The sequence below is a fragment of the Lepidochelys kempii genome, chromosome 25 (genome assembly GCF_965140285.1).
Source record: "Lepidochelys kempii isolate rLepKem1 chromosome 25, rLepKem1.hap1, whole genome shotgun sequence".
Lineage (NCBI taxonomy): Eukaryota > Metazoa > Chordata > Testudines > Cheloniidae > Lepidochelys > Lepidochelys kempii.
This window is the reverse complement of record NC_136404.1, coordinates 18,843,876-18,856,671: the sequence shown is the minus strand read 5'-3', so window position 1 is coordinate 18,856,671 and position 12,796 is coordinate 18,843,876. Positions and strand designations below refer to the sequence as shown.

At 56.0% G+C, this 12,796-nt stretch overlaps 1 protein-coding gene across 7 annotated transcripts in view; it reads left to right on the top strand.

The window, feature by feature from the left end:
* Nucleotides 1-2,014: 2,014 nt before the first annotated feature.
* Nucleotides 2,015-12,796, top strand: part of ARHGEF18 (Rho/Rac guanine nucleotide exchange factor 18) — a 93,008-nt gene continuing 82,226 nt past the window's right edge. For 5 of the 7 annotated variants that reach the window (XM_073324416.2, XM_073324414.2, XM_073324413.2 and 2 more), the window contains exon 1: nucleotides 2,016-2,343. The gene's annotated coding sequence lies outside the window, so the exon portion shown is untranslated. Of the gene's footprint in view, nucleotides 2,344-3,840; nucleotides 4,009-12,796 lie in introns of those variants that run through there. The other 2 variants (XM_073324415.2, XM_073324410.2) reach the window with 2 other exon arrangements.

Genomic DNA, 12,796 nt, shown 5'->3' with positions numbered 1-12,796 from the left:
CCGACGAAATGGGTCTTCACCCACAAAAGCTTGTGCTCCAATACGTCTGTTAATTTGTAAGGTGCCACAGGACTCTTTGCCACTTCTTCTGAAATGACTATCTGTGCATTAATTAATGATGCAGAGGTTTTAAATTGTCATTGTTAGCTCTCAGGGTCAACGTGGTCCTAAGCTGAATATGTGGAACTGCTTGACTGTCTAGCTGCAGGCTGGAGAGGATGGGGCAAGGTATTTTCACTCAGCCCTATCTGCAAAGGGTTAACGGATGGCAAGCTGTCCTTTTCTAAACACAGACCTGCAGTACCCACTGACGGCTGAGGCTGCACATGGGGCTCTGAGGGAAAGGGAGAGCTTTGTGGCCATGTGAGGATCCCAGAGCCTGGAGGGACAAATCTTTTTTGTTCCCCAAGGGCAGAGCATAAAGCACTAGCCACCATTAGACTTCCTTGGGTATCATTCCAGCCAGTGACCCCTCAGAGCAGCTGCTCAGCTCCCTCGAGGTTTGGGTCAGATGCCTCTGAACTGTGAAAGCGGCTGTGGCTGAGCTTGCCTAGGTTGGGCAGGAGTGGGAGGTGGGTGCTGGAAGGGGGCAGTAAATGCACAGCAGGGAGCAGGAGGCTAATGGCACCTGGCTTGTAGAGCCGATGCACCCTCTCCCTGCTTCTAATACAGCAAAGTAGCGTGTAACACCCCCAGTTCTGGACCAGGACCCTGTGGTGCGAGGTGTGCACGCTGGAGTCGTGAGGTCTGGAGGACCACTCTCCCCAGTGGCCTGGGCCTGGAGCAGGTGCATGGCAGGCGGCTGATGCTAGGCAGGTGGGGATGGGAAAGAGGGAAGGTGACTGTGTTTGGCCTAAGAAAATCCAACAAACTGTATTTGGAAAACACTGTCCCAGCAAAAGGCCAGGGCATGGTAGGGCTCTCCATTCCCTGCCTCTCTCACTGCAGGGTGGTTGTTTATATATAGTAGTGCCAGCAGCTTGCCAGGTGCTATGCAGCCAGAAGGCAATGTCCCTTCCTCACTTGATCTGAGGGTGAGTCGCCTCCCGCGAGGCTGGGGCACCCTGCCCAGTGTGGGACCGTCTGATCTCAAATGCTTATCAGGGTCTTGCAGCAGAGGAATTAAACCTTGATTCCTATTCACTCTTGTGGTTTCCTGGAGCCCAGGGTAATAGCTGTTCCAAGCACTGCCGAAGCCACGGTCTCAGTAACTGGCGGATGAGCAACTCTTGCTCTGGTTAGGGCTGGGCTGGATTGTGCTTGCCACAGCATGAAACAATGCTCACGCCAGTTAGGCTGCAAGGATATGTCAGGAAGCATCCTGACATCCTGCCCTTTGGTGACTCTGATCCAGAAACCTGCGTGTGGCAGCATGTCCCAGGACTTGCAGGGCCCAGAGCTAAGCCAGCTGGACAGGGGTGCCGGTAGCGAGGAGACACCCCTACTTTCTCTCCTGGGACCCACTGCCAGAGGGAGGGAGCAGGTCAGCCCTTCAGCTAGAGCTCTCACAGGAGCGGTGGGTGCGCTCGGGCTTGGCGCCAGCCAGGTGCCCAGACAAGGAAAGAGTCTTTGTAGCGTCCGACTCCCCCTCCTGCCTGGAGAGCAGAGGAGGGTCTGTCCTGCTGGTGTCGGTCTCCATTAGCCAGTGCCAGTTGCTGCACTGCGTGCTGCAGCACGGCTCTATCCCATCGTCCCGCCTCTGCCCCTGTGATGCTGGGACCCGGCTCATCTCCTGTTCGCTTTCATGCATCCCTGTAGTGCTGCGCAGGGCTTCCGGCAGGCCATGCGCAGGGCCTGGCAGCAAACCACAGTGGCAGAGGAGTGCGCCGGTAAAAAGGGCACAAGGCTGGATCCTGGAAAGTATTAGGCAACCTCCCCTAGGAGCCTTGCCACTCCCTAGGTGTGCTGGAGGGAGGTGGGATGCTGAGCACTTGTGCACAGGCAAGTGCAAAGCGGTTTCTCTTTGAGCGGAACAGGAAGCCGTTTGTGGCAGTTGCTGGCTGCACATCCACTGCCGACTCGGGCTGTGCTGTGAGCTGCCAGCCTGGGCGGCCCTGGGTTGCTTCTGGGCCTCTCCTGTCCATGTCACCCAGCAGGGTCACTGCAGGTGTCTGCAAGCAACTAAGCTACCTTGGTCTGGGCAAATCGCAGGCCAGGAGGGGCGGGTTTGTGTGTGACTCAGGAAAGGGGAAGTGGCAAGAGGACTGAGTCAGCGGCTGCTGTCATTTCTGAGATGAGCCTTGATGCTGTGTCTTGTCCCGATACCGGGCGGAGAAGCCCAGGGCATGGGCTGGTGAGAGACCGCCGCCACAGCGTGCTGAGGAGAGGCCTCCCACGTCCTGGGTAAGTCCCGCTGTACAACCTCCACCCCCGGCCCCCCGGGCCCTGGGTCGTTGTTTGATTGTTGCAATGGCTGGTGGGAGAACCGACTAGCTCCCGGCCAAAAGGGCTGGGTCATGGGCTTTTGTAACTCTCCCTCACCCCCCCGCTGCCCTGCTGCAAGGACTGGCCCAAAGGCCCCTGGGATGCAGGGCTCTGAGCCTAGAGGAGGATGTGTGGGGTAATGGGAGAGGTTGAGGGCAGTGGCTGTAACTTGAGGCCTCCCCTCTGCCCCAGTCTGTGGAGGGAGCTGAGGCATCCGGTAGCACTGGGCTGGGGAAGATGCTCTTGGCCGCAGGTTGAGAAGTTTCTGGTGTTGGTGAGAGGGGTCACAGCACAGCGGGGCGGCAGAGGGAGCTGGGGGTTGGGCACATGCTGCAGCTGCTCCTGGCTCCTGGGAGTGGTGAAACATGCCGGCCATATTCTCCCTCTGTCTCACAGTGACCCGCAAGCCCCGCTCGGTTCGCAGCGTGCAGGCTGGAGCCTGCCCCCGTGCAGGCAGGAGCCTGCCCCAGCTGCCCAGGGCCGCCGGCCTGGGCGTGAGAGGAGGTGATGGCGCCCGTGCCAGCCACCAGGTGGCAGCACTGCCCGTCCAACCGCGCAGAGGCCTGTCGGCCCGCAACACAGCAGGAAACCCTGACGTGGGTGGCCCCGTCATTCCCCCGTTGGGCAACTGGGCATCTTGTGACTCCAGCTTCCTGCTTCCCACGGTAGCCGTCTGGCTGCAGACAGGCCCTGGCCCTGCGCCGCCTCCTCCTCCCACCCCCGTTCTCCCTGGCCAAGGCGCCTGCCCCCAAGCTGAGGCGAGGGGCTTTTGTGCTGCTCCCAGGTGCCCGCGGGCGTAACTTCATCAGGAGTCCCAGGCACCAGCTCTCCTCCCACCCGCTCCAGCGGTGAGGGGCAGGGCTGCCAGGCCCCAGGCACCCAGTGCCTCCGGCATCACCAGAGCCCTTGGGCTCCTCAGCTCGGGGGCAGCACACCCAGGGGAGCTACCGTCAGCTCTTCCCGGCTCTTCCCTGGGGTGATGGCTGGACTGTCAGCATCGGCCTGCGTGCATGGCCCCCCACTCCAGGAGCGGTGGAGGCTGGTGTTGGTCTGACTGTGGCGAAGCAGAGGAGGAGCAAGGGGCCTCTGCGCTCTGCAGGCCACGGGCTGGGACAGGAGAAGGTTGTGGGGCTGCCCCATGGCGCCTGAAGGACTCCACCCACCCGCAGCATTGAGGGAGGACAGGGCCCTGGAGCCATGGCTGGGATTCTGGAGGAGAAGCTGGCCTGGAACCCAGATGACAATCTGGACCCAGCCCTTTGGGCCCTGTGCAGTCCGGCAGCTGGAGCCTCGCGCAGGGACTGACGTCAGGGCATGTTGCTAGCGCAAATGACCTCGTCCCCTATGGGGTGGTGTCACCAGCCCCGTGATCTAGGGAGGGGCAGTGGAGACGGGCCCAGGGAGTGACTGACCCCCAGTCACACAGTGAATTGGGGTCAGAGCCAGGAGCCCCCCGGCTCCTGCTGCAGCCACACCCTGCTAGCTGCCTCGGGGCCTCGCTCGGCAGACTGGCGGGACAAGGCCTGGACTGATGCTGTGGCGGCGGGAGAGAGGTCCCGACTGGAAGCTGCGCCCGGTGGCAGGGTGAGCAAGAGGGCTCATCTAGGCTCCACTGGCGTCTGCCTGGAGCCATGAGAAATGTCTGTGGACTCTGGAGCCTGTTGCCTGGTGTGAAAGAGGACGGGAGCCCTTATGAGTCCCTCTGGTCCCTCACTGGTTCAAGTGATCCTGTCATGGGCCTTGGGCCTGGGTGGGGAGTGCTCTCCGGTCCAGGGGTCAAAACAGCCCTGAGCGCGGCTCTCTACAGTGCAGGCAATTCTCTCCCAGGCCGTTCCCAGCTGAGGCAATGCTCTCTCTGTTCTGGGCTCTGTCCTGCTCTTCCCGCTCTGCTCTTTCCTCTGGCTGTGGCTGGGGAGGGAAATGCTCAGAGCTGGTGGCTGAGGAGACTCCAGAAGCCAGTGCCTGCTGCTCCACAGGCTTAGGTTAGCAAGGTCTCTGTCAAGGTTCCCTCCCCATTGTGAACTCTGGGGTGCAGATGTGGGGACCCACATGAAAGACTCCCTAAGCTTATTTCTACCAGCTTAGGTTAAAAACTTCCCCAAGGCACAAATTCTTCCTTGTCCTTGGACGGTATCGCTGCCACCACCAAGTGAGTTAGACAAAGATTCAGGAAAAGGACCACTTGGAGTTCCTGTTTCCCCAAAATATCCCCCCAAGCCCCTTCACCCCCTTTCCTGGGGAGGCTTGAGAATAATATACTAACCAAATAGGTAAACAAGGTGAGTGCAGACCAGACCCTTGGGTTTTTAGGATACTAAAAACCAATCAGGTTCTTAAAAGCAGAACTTTATTATAAAGAAAAAAGTAAAAGAAGCACCTCTGTAAAATCAGGATGGAAGGTAATTTTACAAGGTAGTAAGATTTAAAACACAGAGGATTCCCCTCTAGGCAAAACCTTAAGGGTACAAAAAACAGGAATAAACCTCCCTCTTAGCACAGGGAAAATTCACAAGCTAAAACAAAAGATTATCTAATGCATTTCCTTGCTTTACTTACAGTTTTTGTAAACTTAGGTGCTTATTTCAGGTAGGGTTTTAGGAGAGGGTTTTTTCCTGCCTGGTCCCTCTCTCTGTCCCAAGAGAGCACAACCAAAAAGAGCACAAACAAAACCTCCCCCCATAGATTTGAAAGCATCTTCTTCCCTTATTGGTCCTTTTGGTCAGGTGCCAACGAGGTTATTTGAGCTTCTTAACCCCTTACAGGTAAAGGAGGGATTTTATGCTCCTTTAGCTGTATGTTTATGACAGCCTCCCACAAGGCATCTTCTGGGGAAGTGGGCTTTGGGAGAGACCAGCCTGAGAGCAGGGCCTGGCCAGGGACAGGGTCTTTTCACCCCAGGCAGCCTGTCCTCTACTTTGTAAAGAGTCGGCCACATAAGCGAGACCTGAGAAGTAGTGAGCCTAGCTGTAGGGAGCAGACTCAGCCTAGATGAGTGGTACTCAACCAGGGTTAGGGGTACCCTGGGAGGTATGCCCTGGAGGTCTTCCAGGGGAGACATCAACTTATCTAGATATTTGCCGTATCTTACAACAGGCTACATAAAAAGCACTGGCAAAGTCAGTACAAACTAAAATTTCATACAGACAATGACTAGTTTATACTGCTCTATATACTATGCACTGAAACGTAAGTACAATATTTATATTGCGTTTGATTTATTTTATAATTACATGGTAAAAATGAGAGAGCCAACCACTGTTCAGTAGTAGTGTGGCTGTGACACTTTTGTATGTCTGATTTTGTAAACAAGTAGTTTTTAAGTGGGGTACGCAAGACAAATCAGACTCCTGAAGGGGGTACAGTAGTCTGGAAAGGTTGAGACCCACTGGCCTAGAGCTCAGGCAGGCTTCCCATGGCTAGAGCTCTGCTTTTCCAGCCTTGCGACAGGGCCAAGGGGTTGGGCTAAAATTTTGGGGCATCAGCTAGGATGGAGAGGTGGGGGGAAGCAGGCTGAGTTACAGGCACAGAGTCAAGGGGTCCACTCAAATTTTGGGTGATGGGTCAGGTCTCTTATTCCATCTGAAGCAGCTTGACGATGGGGGCCCTCCTTAGCCTGATCAGATGCTGTGGGGAAAATGAGCTGGAGACAAGTCTGTTCCAGGGGCAGTTTCTCCCTGCTGATGGTGGGTTTGCTGCAGAGCTTCCCAGAGCTGCTGGCTTATCAGAGGGACGGCTTCCCATGCCTGCCCCGTGGAACTCACTCAGGCTCTGCCTTTGCACTTGGATACGCTGCCAGCCAAAGCCGTAAATGCCAGGCCCGTGTGCACGTGGTGTTCATCCGGTGTTTCCATGGCATGAGTGCTCGGGACCCTGCAGCGCTGATTGAGTGGCTGATGGATTTGGCAGGCTATCATCATCGTGACCAGGAGTGGAATGGGGAGCTATTTGCCAGCCAGGGGAAAGTTACCAATGTGCTAATAGCTTGTTTTTGTATTTAGTTTCAATCCAGTGAGTAGTGCTTGGTGCTTAGGGAGCAGAGCTGTCATCCTAGATGTCCCCATCCTGCCTGCACTCACTGCTGCAGGAAGTGTGCACGGCTCCTTTGTGCAGGTGGGAGATATAAAGCTCAAGAATTTCCCTCTGGCTGCCTCTTCTATCAGCTGATACTTTTGACAAAACACTTGGCTTCTCCACTCCCCCCTCTTGGCAGCTCCTGGGCTGGAGTCTGCAGAGCTGCCTCAGACCGTGCTGTGCTCTGACTTCCAGCGACTGCATCGTTGTCTTCCGCTTGGGTTTTATCCCCTAACGGGGCTCAGAAGGCTCCCCGATGGCAGACTCGCTGCTAAACCACTCCTGGCCATCGTTCTCAAAGCGCTGGATGAAGAGATGGTCCTTTAAGCGAGGTAACATCCCACTCGTGGGCCCTGGATGCCTGTTGGAGCCCTGCTCTGTGGTCCTGGGTAACTGCTGCAGAGCAGTGCAGACACCCAGACCCAGAGCAAGCTGGGAGCTAGCGGAGTTTGACTTGCTTTGGCAGAGAGGCTTATGTTTGTTTAGAAACGAGACTTTTCTTGCCGGAGGGGATGCTGCATAAGTATTTGTTCATGCTTTTCCTTCCCTTTAATCTTCTCTTCAGGGCACCTTAAGTGCTTTTAGCAGCTGGGTAATTGGTTAAATATCAGTCTTCTGGTTTGATAATGAACTTGATTCATTGCTCCCAGAGGACTGGAGAACCTAAAGTTTATAGAGGCAGCTGTCTCCAGGTGAACTTCTGGCAGCGCTGCAGGTTATGTCCTGCTGAGAGCTCAGCTCCCAGAGCCATGTGTGCAAAGGGGCTGAATCTTGTGCTTTCAAGGAGACCCCCTGGAACTTGTGGGCTAACAAAGCCTCAACACTTGACAGGAGCAGCCTGTGATTTGGGGAACATGGCGCGCCACACAGAACTGAGTAAGGCCCTTTGTTAATCAAAGACCAGCAGTGTTAGTGAGTGGTGACGGAGGAGACCGATTCTGGTATTGGGGTCCTCAGCCCCCAAACACTGCATAACTTTCTCTGAAAACGTTGTGTTGCTATTGGCTGAGCTAGAGCCAGAGGCCTGAGGAGCATGAATTTCGCAGTCACTTGGGGCTTGACTTATCGCATGCAGACATCATTTCCCCAGTGAATATTTACAGTGTGCAACTGCCATGCTGCTCTGATGCTTCCAGGTATTTTTACCTGCGATGTCAGAGCTCTCAGCCTGCTCCTCCCCCTCCTTTTCACCTGGCTCCATTCTCCCCACATACCTGCCTGCCTTTTCCCCCAGCACTCCCCTCTCCTGAGTGGATGAGCCTTGGATACAGGGTGGATCTGAGACTCAAACTGAGGGACACATGGAAATTCATTCTGGGCAGGAAGCAGAAATTGACACGGGACTAGGCTCGCAAAAGGCTGATTCAGGCTAACCCTTTCCAAACCTGGATGTGCTCTGGCAGCTGGCTGGGGCGCAGGGAGATTTGAGGCAGCTGATGAGAGCTGAATTTTGCTAATTTCCAAATGAAGCAAATCTCCCTTGTAGCAATGTCATGGTACTAAGTGGCCCCTATGCATTGGGTTGGAGAATGTCTGTCTCACACCAGCCTCCCTCCTGCAGCACTGTAGGTTCTGCACACAACACAGCACTGCCTCGAACAGATTGTCCATTTGTGGCATGTGCACAGGATGTTCAGCTGTAGCTCAGCTCTGCCCTGCAGGTCTGTGCTGCGGCTGGAGATGCCCTTTTTCTGGGCCAACAGCAGAGGAACCGGACGCTCAAAATGCATCTGAATCCCCCACTTCCCTCCCCGCAAGTTATCTGGGACCTTTCAAGGTGCTTTATCAGTGTGACAGACACAAACGGTACTGGGCTCACACCATCCACCACCGACGTGCCGCCGTCTCTGGCGTGTCACAAAGGACTCGTGCGCGCGCCAGCTGGTGAATGAGAGAAGTCCCTGCACACAAATCCTTCATGAGCCATGTGGTGTGGGCTCTAAGCGCTCATCTCGTGGGGACCGCCTGTTAACCGCATCGGTGTCAGACCCTAGCTACTGGGGAACTCGGGAGCCAGGGTTACATACACAGCCTCTCCCAAGCACATCTCCTGTGCCCTGGCGCTGAATACCCCCGTGAGATTCTCTGGGAGCCTTTCTCAGCAGGACCCTGGCAAGTTCGTAGTCGAAGTGGAGCTGGTTTAAAGAACAAAGCCAGCACTTTGCTCCTCTCTGCCCCCTGCCCAGCGGCTGCCCCCACGTGGTTGGCGGCTGGCCTGTGGGGAGGGAGCAGGGGATTTGTGTCAAGGAGTGAGAGGAGGAAAGGGCACTGGGTTGTCTTCTGGGTCTCTCGAGCCTGGAGCAGAGTAGGGTAGGTGAAGCAGCTACCAGCCTCAGAAAATGGACAGCGGGTGTTTGGTTCAGCAGCACGAATGGAGCGAGCACCGTGCCTGGAAAACAAACTGGTTCAACAGTAGCAGTTGCTGACGGAAATCCTGACCCAGCGCGGTCAGAAAGGGTCTGGAACCCATGACGACATGGGGGTGTTTGCTGAAGGAAGCTAGAGTACAGCACCCAGCAGGCTGATTTAGGGGAAAGAGGAAGAAGCTGAGCATATGTCACTTGGCCCTGGGCCCACTGCGTGAAGAGTGATTCCTACGGGGAGGGGGAGGTCCCGAGGGTGCTATGTGGGGCTACACCCCTCCGTGATGGGGAAACGGAGGCTGGAGCTCGCTCAGATGGATCCTGCTGGGTAATCATCTCTGGGGGGAATTCCAATGCTTGGAAGAATTTAAACTAAACTGGACAAAGACCTAGCAAATATACAGCCAGGAACCATGTTGCCCTGGCGCCCAGGAGGGACCAGAGGGAACCCAACCGGGACCTCCTGCTGCCTGTCTCCCTAACGTGTGTGTGCGTTTGTTTCCTTAGCAGTCAGCTGGCCCTGCCTGAGCCCAACAGCGAGGCCTGGGCACAGCTTGGAGGAACGGCTGGAGACTCCCCAGTGTATGGCTGCAAGTTACTGTTAGAGTCAGACAGCTTGTCTCCACTCCCCCGGCCCAGCCCTCATGAGCTGCTCTCTGCCACAGCGAAGGGCTGCTCACGCATGGCATTGACACACGCACCAAGGGGTCACACTCATTCAGAGCCCCCGGCGCGGCAGGTTTATTGCGCACTCTACAGCTATCTTAGTCTGTAGCGCTAATAATCCGGAGAGCCAGCCTGTAAAGGGTTGGCTTTGGGGCCAGAAGGTGGCTTCTTGATCGTTCTTTTTCTCCCTTAAACTTGCTGCTGTTATAAGTGTTATAAGTGTCCAGGAGTCCAGGGGCCCAGCCATTCCTGCCTCGTGGAAAGATTACATGGTGTGGTAGCTCTGCCTTTCTTCACAGTGTCTGGTGTTGCCTTTTAGAAAAAAGAAAGTGGGGAGAATGCCTGAGATGTGGAGACCCTGAGCTGCGCATATGGAATGTGCGCTCTTGATTTTTCTCCAGCATGTTTCCTCCCCAGACGGTTCCCTCACTCATTCACTGAGCCTCACAAAACCCTGCACGCTGTTGAGTGGGGGGAAACTGAGGCCCAGCTAGGGGGAAATGTCTTGCCCAAGGTCATATAGTGAGTCAGTGGCAGAGCTGGGGATACACCCTGACAGTCTGTCTTGCTCTAACCACTAGGCAAGTGCAGCGTTCACATTGGATTCACCTGGTAGTCCAGGCTGCAAAGAACCAGGGACTGGTTTGTCAGAGGCAGCAGCAAGAGCTGCACTGACTGGGCTTTAATCCTTCGTGGTGGTGGGGATTTAACCCCTTGTGGTGGGGTTTTCCTGGTACTTACACCCAGACTCTGCTTTAATGGCGTGGAACCTGCTCAGCCTGTCTCAATATCATCAGATCCAGAGAGGGGCTACAGGCCTGCGTGCCTTTCTGCGTGCCCCCGGAGACGGGACACTCCTGGCCTCGGCCAGCCCTAGGGGCTGAGGGGCGCAGGGAGATAGCCTGAGCCAGTGGTACAGAGTGGAAGAGGCTCCAGTGTTGTCCTGTCCTTTGGGACCTGGGGGCAGATTCACCCAGGTCACAGGCCTGTCCTCTCCTACCTGCTGTGCATTTACACAGGTCCCAAACTGTCCTGTCGTGCTGCATGTTCCTTCCCTTCTATCTGTGCAGGAGCTACGCTATGGTACCGGGTGCCAGCCATGAAGCCAGGCTGTGGCTGAGCCTTAAATCAAACCAGGCTCCCAGGCTGCTGGTGGGGCCCTTTCCAGTCCTAGGGAACTCAGAGACCATTTCCCCACAAACTCGCTCTGGGGATTCCACGGCCAGGCGCTCGCTCGCTGCAGCAGTACCCTTTTATGGTTCCCAGCCAGAGGCGCATTAAGCAACCACAGTCCTAATCTGCTTAATGTTTCCTTAAGCAAACAGTGAATGCTCTTGAGAGCGTCACTCTGTCATCTCATCTCCAGCCTCGGGCTGAGCAAAGGTGCGAGCTGCTGCTGAGTGCCGGAGGTGTCTATCCGATTCCCCACCCCTCCAGCTGTTGCCGCTTTGGGCCTGCCTGCCCCGAGGAGCCTGCATCTTTTACAAAGGAGCAAAACACACAGAGCCCAAGGCCTGGTCTATGCTTCAAAATTAGATGGCCCGAGCTACGGCTCTCAGGGAGGGGACACGTTTTGTGACCTAAGCCCCCCTGACAACACAGCCAGGTTGATGGAAAGATTCTTCTGCCTCAGAGAGGAAAACCCTCTGTCGCATCGACACGACAGGAGCACAGCTTCAGCCTGGTAGCGGTACCATGAGAGGGCCCGCAGTATAGACATGGCACAGGGCTGGCGACTGCGCTGAGCCCAGAGGCTGCAGGTTCCTACTCAGAGTGCTGTTGAGTGCGGGGAGCCTAATGCGGCGCCTCCTGCCCCGTGCAGGGCCATGGACTTGTCCAACTCTCCCAGAGTGGCACTGTGGATGCCCCTTGCCACGCAGGCCACTCCTGTGCTTGGCAGGCACCTGTCTTAGTCCTGCCCCGCACTGTTGCTCCAGGGTCACTCAGTCCCACCTGGGCCTGTCCTGCTCTCACTTGTGCTGTTGGAGTCAGGAAGGTGTAGGAGGGGAATCCTGCCTCTGGGTTCCTGCCAGGCTACTTGGGGGCTTCCTTGGGGCCAGGAAACCCCTCCCGCTCAGCAAAGGACGACGGATCTCCTCAGCAGTTGCTGAGTGGCTGCTCTGCGCAAGTGTGGATTGGTCTCGCCCAGCTGGTTCTTGTGTGCACACCAGTCTGCCCAGCCAAAATGTGGGAATGCAATTTCAGAGGCTGGTTTGCGAATGTGGTGCGCCTGACCGCGTGCCAATCTGTTACGCATAGCGACCAATTGGGTGTGGCTGATAGCGGTGCTGGCTTAGTAGGAAACTGTCCTGGGAGGGACTCTCGGGGCTGCTTGTGTTACATGGATTAGATTGGGGTTCTCACCCTTTTTCTTGCTGAGCCCCCCGCACCCCCCCAACATGCTATAAAGACTCCATGGCCCACCTATGCTACAACTACTGGTTTTCAGCCCCGCCATGGTGAGGCTCTGGCTTGGGATTTCTGCCCTGGGCCCCAGCCAGTCTAACGCTGGCCCTGCTTGGCAGACCCCCTGAAACCTGCTCACGGACCCCCAGGGGGCTGTGGCGCCCAGGTTGTGAACCGCTGGATTAGATGAACATGGTTGATGTGACATGACACCCGTGGTCCACAGTCTGCACTGGCTCAGGGCATTTGCTTCTCCTGGCAGTTGGATGAAGCCAGTCTGACCTTCAGGGCATCAGACAAGGCTCCTCTTGTTTCCTTAGTCTTTGGCTCCTGGGAGGGTTTGCTGGGGAGTGTGCGGATGGCTTTGCTACTTGGCTACCCCTTCACCTCGTCCCTCTCCATGGTACTAGCTAGAAAGGAGTCACTGCAAAGGTAGCATGGGGTTTAATTTGTCATGTCTGGCTGTGCACACATTGCCTAAAATGGTCTCCCAGCCCTATAGCTCTGCGCTCTATATGCTGCTGAGTAATGATGCCTTGCTGTGCGGGGCTGTGTTATGAAGTTTATGGGGGTTGGTCTGCAGGACTGATTTATTGAGTGTTGAACAGGGTGTCTGCAATGCCCAGAGAGGATCTATGTTGTGCTGTGGGGTGGAGAAGTTACGTTGGCTGCAGTCTGTGTCTCTGTCCAGATCCCCAGCCCCGGGATGGCACGAGAAGAACAAGCTGAATGTTTTCCAGGATTCCAAGGGTGCTGGTTCCATTCCAGGGTTCCACTTCAGCACTGAAGATTGAAGGCCGCCTTGTACAGGAGCGATGGGCCTCTTTCTGGAGTGGCTCCGGCAGGCAGGACGTGACTCCTGCTGT